Raw genomic sequence first — 7767 nt, 5'->3', positions numbered from 1 at the left:
CTTAACTTATCTCACACATTTATTGTTTATAATCATGGCTTTTGCTTGTTTATTTCTTGTTCATGCCCCGATTATGGGTGTCTATTTGCGTGTGTGGTTTCCATGTATTAATTTGCCCCGATTAATCTTGTCCATTAAATAATTTGCTGATGCCCCAAAAAGGATCTTTTTTTGTTTGTATTTGACACGAGGGTTTTAGCTATATATATTAAGGTTGTTGATTGTTTCAAGCTGTAACGGGATCCTGTTAATAGACATGACAATTCGTCAGTGTCTGTGTATTTTCGTATACCGAATGCCAAACAGAAAACCAATCGTTTAGAGTTAGTGAACTTTCGTTTTAGTGTAATGTCATGTCGTCTAAAATTGAATATAAATTAATGGATGATGACAAAACTGACACCAGGGCAGATTTCCGTCTTAGACTTTCTTCTTCATGTACTCAAAATAAAAAACAATAAACTTTAAATTTTCGACCCGTTTCGATCTTGCGTTTTCGTTTTTGTGTCGGGTAGTAAATATCCGGGTCCCTAGGTGTTCTTTGGTGTCATTTCAGTGTACAAGGTTGAAGAAGTAGAGAAATCATATGGAAATGGGTCCTGGGGGCTAAACTTACCACATAAGGGTCCTTGCCTTTTTCGTAACTTCCGGAAGTCACTGTTGTTTCAGAGTAGTATAACGAGATAAAGGATGCGGAGCAATCTTCCATGGAAAAGGCTATTGAAAAGGTTTTTTCTTTTGGTCACAACGATGCTTTTTTTGCCTGTAATCTTACCTTATTGGACAGAGCGGCGCTTGTTGCTAATTAATAAACCTCTATCTATGTTTAACTTGTCTGGTCTAAATCAAAATTTTACGAGCACCACATGTACTAATGCGTAAGGTGTCTCTGGAGAGTGCAGTATGGTTCATGTTAATTGTTAGTTAAGGTATGGCAATTTCTGTCAGTTCTAGGTGTTTCTGCCGGAGAAGAGTGTGTATGTGTGTACTTGTCACATTTTTGATGCTTTAACTAGTCCCTGTGTACTTAATGAAATATTGCAAAGGTACCAAAGATATCTAACTTGTTATTCATTTCTTTGGACTCATAATTTATCTTCATTAAATTACAGAGCGGGGGTTGTTGCTAATTTATAAACTTTTATCTGTATTTAAATTGTCAGGTTAGAATCACAATTTTACGAGCAAACATAACCACATTTACTGATGCATAAGGTGTCTCTGGAAAGTGCACTATAGCACATGCTCATTGTCAATCAAGGTATGATACTTGTTGGTTCTGGCGTTTCTGCCAGAGAAGAGTGTGTATGTGTGTACTTGTCATCGTTTTTAATGCTTTAACTAGGCCCTAGGGTTTTTTGGACCTGATAGGACCTGGCTATGTCATGTGTGTACTTAATAAAATACTAACTTGTTATTCATTTCTTTGGGATTATAATTTCTCCTCGTTAAACTTCACCTAGGTTTTCAACAAAAACTCTTGCATTTTTTTCTGAGAATGTTAAATGGTCCAGGTGGATTTTTTTTAGCTTAGATATAAGTTGTACCAATTACTTGCTTTCAGAAATCAGAATATAGCGTAACATTGCAATTAAGGTTGCCGTATATGCACACAAATTAGGTGAATTATCGATATTACGTATCCTTCAAGCTTCTTGTAGCTTATTTACTAAATTACTGTTTTTGCCAAAGTGAAACAGATGCAATGGGAATGCCTATTGCATGCGAAAGACGGGAATTAAATTGTAAACATTAATAAATTATCACTATAACCTACTATTGCATATTTTTTTTATTTATAAGTTATGGTCATGAACTATGTGCGTGCTTATATGTAAAGTTCCTTCTGTGAAACATACACACACAATGCCACAATTTTCTCTGTTTTCCTTTAATCTTTAACCCTCCATTGTAATCACAAATGAACTAATTTGGCGACACTATTTCGAGGCAATTGATTTTCTTTCATTGCAGCTGGGTATTAACCCTACCTTGCGTAAACCCTCTGCAAGAGAAGCAGGGGTGAACTGGCCAACAGTCTCTCACATTTATTTTTAGATGTTTCGAGGTTTACGTATTTTTTGGGTATAGTTTGGACTGATTACTTCTCGTTTTACTGCTTCAACACCGATACTTCAATAAATTGCATCTTGTCTTATCATTGTTTTTTCCGCAAACTGTTGCCTTATTATTGTGGCGACAGTTTATGGCTGGCCAAAGGAGGTCCCTGCACAAGGAATTTCCGGTTTCAGCAACCATGCAAGTATACCAAGGTATCACATGAATTTTACAATTACCTTTATATCATTTTAGTAAATTCCATATACTCAACATTTATACTTTATCTACTCTTATCATTATCAACATTGAGCACGGTTACATATTTCACATATTTTATAACTAGAAACTACTAAGTTAATTATACAAAATTATGGCTTTCCAATTTTTTCCTATATAACACCATAACACTTATAAGAAAATTTTTGCTAACCTTGCTATTTCAGGTGTGTGGTCTTTTTATAGTGTTGTATGTGCATGTTATTTTTGCTAACTTTGTTATGGATATTAAACACTATATTTAATGTCGGGATTTCTCACAATTAAAATATTGTCAGAAGATATTGCAATGTTTCCGCCTTCATTTTCCGGAGAAGTTGTATTGATTTCAATGTTTGAGAAAACTCTGTTATTACTATTACGTTTCCACCATTTAGATAAACATCTTATGTTTGTCACATCTTCGGTTACAGGAAGTAGTGTCCCCTACTCTAAATTCGCTTGTATATAACCTCCGGCGTACTATTAGATGATATCACTGCTCAAAGTTAGAAACCTATCGGTAACTGACCAAATAAACTTATTATAAATATATGATACATATGCACATATATTTGGAGAAAGTAGAATGTCATGAATAATAGACACATAAAATTCTTGGTTGATATATCGCCGAAGTTCAAAGCATTCATGTTTGTGATAATTTCTTGGTAGATATTCGGTATGAACTAATAGATCGTTGGTGCATTAATACGAGCTTACCAATCAAATTAACTGTGATTTAGAAGGATTATTGGGAAACGTATCAGGGTCTCCGGCCTTACTCAAGTCAATGCATAATTATAAAAAAAATACAACATGTTCAAGTCAAGTTGGTAGGCCGGTACCAACAATTGCAATATTTACGTCAATAATTTTAGAAGTAAATCATTATTGTTTACCACAAAATTCGATCGTGCAACTAAATAACATTGAATTCCATATTCTATTTATATTATATAACATATTTATCTTGTTTATTTATAAATGTTTAAAAACAGATGTAAATATTATCAAAGTTTTATTGAGCCATATAAATTAATTTTGCTATATTATAAATATTAATCGATGTGAACTTTTTTGATCGATATTCTCCTTTTAAAGATAACAAACTTTTTAGATAAGTTTTTTTGGTTTTTGATTCTTCTAATTCAAGTCATTTGGTTGTCCACTGGATTTTTTTTGTAAAGATTATTTATTTATTTCTGGAATCATTGGCCTTATTAATAGTGTTGTTGTTACCGGCCTACGAGCTTGACTTGGACATTAATCTTTCTAAATCACAATTGACAATTTGATTTGTGGGTGCATATTAATGCACGAAGGGTCCATTAATTTTTAAAGAATACCTACCAAGAATTTACCACAAACATGGATGACATTTACTAGCAACATGGATAACTTTGAATTTCGGCGATATATCAACCAAATTTTTCATGTACTTGTTATTCATAACTTTATACTTTCTCGACTAATATGTGTATAAGTACATACATATTATATATTTATAATAAGTTTAATTGCTCAGATACAATTAAATTTAAACTTTAAAAAAGGATATCATTTCATAGCAAATCACAGGTTATATGCATGGGAGTTCAGAATACTGCGTAATTTTTCTTGGTAAAGCCTATAATAGACGAAGATGTGAAAAGCATATGTATATTTTCTAAATGGTGGAAATGTATTAGTAATATTAAAGTTTTCCCAAATAGTGAAATCATTAGAACCTCTCAAGAAAATGCAGGTAGAGATCATGCAATCTATTTAACAAAATTTAGTTGGTGAGAAATCCTTTCTATAACTAGAATAATGTTAAACTTTATTGATAATATCAGGTTTTCTCACCAATTAAAATATTGTTAGAAGAGATTGTAATCTTTCCGCCTTCATTTTCCTAAGAAGTTCTATTAATTTCAAAGAGATAACAATCTTTCCGTCTTCATTTTCCCGAGAAGTTCTATTGATTTCAATGTTTGAGAAAACTCTGTTATCACTATTAAGTTTTCACCATTTAGAAAACATCAAAGTATTTTTCACATCTTCGGCTACTATAGGCTTTACAATGAAGTATTGTGCCCCACTCCGAATTTCCTTGTATATAACCTCCGATTTGTTATAAGATGATAATACTGCTCAAAGTTAAAAACTTATTAGTAACTGAGCAAATAAACTTATTATAAATATAGGTTGGTTCCATGGAGAACACCTTAATTGGAGAACAGTAGAGAACACCTTTAATTTTTGTATTTTTTTTGTATCTCTTATTCAAAATACATGTGTTATGTTAATGAAAACAAAATTTTGTATATAGAAAAAAATATGAGGAAATTTTTACATAACATATACATATATAATGCACAAATTACAAAACATACTATACTATTATATTTAGTGTTCTATAATAGTTATGACATTGTTTATTAAAATTTTAAATGTGTTATGTAAAGTAAAATGTGTTTATTAAAATTTTTGATGGAATTGAAGAAAAAATAGTAAAAAAATATTTGCAGAACACATAAATATAATTACAGAACACATTAGTTCTCCGGGGAACTAGTTCTCATTTGAGCCTAGCCCTATAAATAATGATGCACATACATGTTCTTATACACATATATTTGGAGAAAGTAGAAAGTCATGAATAATAGCCATATAAAACTCTTGGTTGATATTTCGCCAAAATTGAAAGCATCCATGTTTGTGATAATTTCTTGGTAGAAATTCTTTATGAACAAATAGACCACTCGTGCATTAATACGATCCCACAAATCTAATTGTGAAGTGTAATTTAGGAAAACTATTGTGAAACGTTTCGGGGTATCCAGCCTGACTCATGTCAATGCATAATTGTAAAAAAAATAACATATCCAAGTCAAGCTGGTAGGCTGGTACCAACAATTGCAATATTTACGTCAATGGTTTTAGAAGTAAATCAGTATTATATACCACAAAATCCCATCGGGAAACTAAATGACATTGAATTCCATCTTCTGTTTATATTATTTAACGTATTCAGCTTGTTTTTTTATAAATTTTTAAAAAACAAATGTCAATATTATCAAAATTTTATTGAGTCATATAAATTTATTTTTCTATATTGTATAAAATATTTTATTGATGTTGTAATAACCCAAATTTTTGAAACCCTGATGAATAGTAATTTTTGCTGATTGAGTAAAATTATCAGACCACACTATATAGGAGTACTGTTATGGAAATTCCGAGATCGTATTAGTATTTCATAAAGTAAATGAGTGTATGTAAAGGTCGTCAGAATTCGAATTCGAACATTTTGTTTTTTCCCGAAAATCCACAAGATACCGAAAGAATTAAGTATAATGTAACATGATTAAAATGAATTCAATTCAAGGATTATAACAAATGATCATTAAAGGAATATAAGATATTAAGAAAGGTTTAGGGAAGCCCAAGTAAATAAGATCCCCGATATGATCACTCAAGCGATCAACGAGAATGAGTGTTAAGAGAACCGTAAAACAGATTAGCGACCAAGGGATTAACCAATCAATTAAGCACTAATCAAAGGGATTAGTGGAGTATGACATCATCAAACCACAAGGATTTGACAAGTGGAAAGAGGATGATGATGTAAGCCTTTGGAGAAGATATTTTTGCAAGAATGAATCTTGGCCAAGTATTTTAACTCCTTAAGTAACCAGGGTTAAGCTTTAAGCAAGTAAATTAGCTTATAAATACAAAGTAACCAAACAAGGAAGCTTTTCTTCTACCTTCCTCACCATTGCTCTCGGCCAAAACAGAGGCAGCACCTTAAAACTGTTCTATCTCCTTCCATTCTCACTCAAATATTATGTTATATAGCTCTTTGGAAAGGTATTGAGATAACCTACAACTCTTGTTCACAATACTCGTCCAGATAAGCATGGTAAGACTCTAATTTTGCCAGTTCTTTCAAGAGGACTAATGGTAGCTCCGAAAATGCTAACTGATTTCTTGAACTCCTTTGCAAGTTTGAATATGATAAACATAGATCAAGGCTCTCTTAAGGATTACAAGATCTTATCAGTGTGTTTAAGGATTCAAGGAAGGTATACCACTTATCCACCCTTTTACTATTATTAAGTTTTAAGTGAAGTCCTAAGTTATGTTCAAGAACATGCTTGTTTATGGAGTATGGAGTATAAATGGTTAGATTTTGATGAATGTTTGTTGGTGGCATGTTATTAATATACTATGAACTTATTATGTTGTAAATATATTGTTATTGTTGATTTGGTTGGTTTTAAGAGGTTTTAACATAATGAAAACCATAATGAAAACCGGGAAATCGTTAGGATGTAGCCGTCGTAATGCCTATTTTACTAGAGACTGTATTGTATATAACTTTTGAACCCGAACACCTTCTGCTATGAACTCATAACTTCCATTCTTAGATAATTTATTATTTAAGTTTCATTTTTGATATGTGATTCGCTTTAATCCGATTTACGATTTTGGATAAACGACAGTTTTAAGTAAAGGCGTTTCACGAACGAACCCTTACCCATCGAATAACTTTAAGACCATGTTTAAGGCCCCTAAAAGACTTATCGGAACACGAAACAATTATGTAAAGGTTCTTAGGCAGTTAGTAAGGTCCTTGCGAAGGATTCGTCTTAAGAATTTAACGGCCAATTTTGTAAAAATGGTAGAGCCGAGGGTACTCGAGCGACTAACGTAAATCCTTAAGCGTAGAAGCGAGCATTAGGGTTTGCATGAGTAAAGCTCGGTTTCTTAAGCGACCGAGGACTAATCTCAAGTTATGATATTATTTATAGGTTATCGTACCAAACTAGGACCCTCGAAGTCGCATTCGCAATTGCAGTCGCATTTACAATCGCATCATTGAGGCAAAACTTCTATCCTTTAACACTAGCTTCTTGACTTTATGATATTGTTCATTATAAAGTGTTCATATGTGTATATATATGCATAGACTAGATATGAGTTGAGAATTATTTTGAGGTATGAAAGACCCCCTAAGATATGTATGTATAAGGATTTGTGAATCCCTGGGATATGGAAGAGTAATTAAGTGAAGTGGATTCAAATGAATGAGAAAGTTATTAGCTAATTATTTATGTTTTCATTATGTCGACCGGAAGCCGACCTTTCTTCTGACAGTAGTCATCTTAGTTCAAAGATTGTTCCTTCGAATATTATACGATTGTATATTATTCGTTTCTTGGTTATCAGAGTTTGAAGTATTTAATCTTATTAAATACCAGAAGGAGAATAACAAAAAAGTTTATCACAATCTAAACTCATAAAGACGATGCAGTCATAATTTCATTATCTATCTATTTTTCGAACATTTTGGGAATAATGAAGGATTTAAGACGGATTTTGGTAAATAAAGATTAAACGACAATAATTAATTATTTAAATAAAATTATTTTCTTTAGTTTATTTATTTTAAAATATTGGTTA

The 7767-nt window shown here is 31.9% G+C and overlaps 1 long non-coding RNA gene across 5 annotated transcripts; it reads left to right on the top strand.

The window, feature by feature from the left end:
- Positions 1-455: 455 nt before the first annotated feature.
- Positions 456-7563, top strand: LOC141670970 (uncharacterized). 5 transcript variants are annotated; one of them, XR_012554869.1, is made up of 4 exons: positions 456-1046; positions 1164-1261; positions 2204-2273; positions 7116-7563. It is a non-coding gene; the product is annotated as an uncharacterized LOC141670970 (long non-coding RNA). The 5 variants fall into 5 exon arrangements; XR_012554870.1 differs by lacking the exon at positions 7116-7563 and adding an exon at positions 2751-3252; XR_012554871.1 differs by lacking the exon at positions 7116-7563 and adding an exon at positions 2751-3252 and having other exon boundaries at positions 1975-2273.
- Positions 7564-7767: the final 204 nt, after the last annotated feature.

Source organism: Apium graveolens, chromosome 7, assembly GCF_009905375.1.
Source record: "Apium graveolens cultivar Ventura chromosome 7, ASM990537v1, whole genome shotgun sequence".
In the NCBI taxonomy this organism is placed as follows: Eukaryota; Viridiplantae; Streptophyta; class Magnoliopsida; order Apiales; family Apiaceae; genus Apium; species Apium graveolens.
The sequence above is the reverse complement of the archived record's forward strand: the minus strand, read 5'-3'. Positions and strand labels throughout refer to the sequence as shown.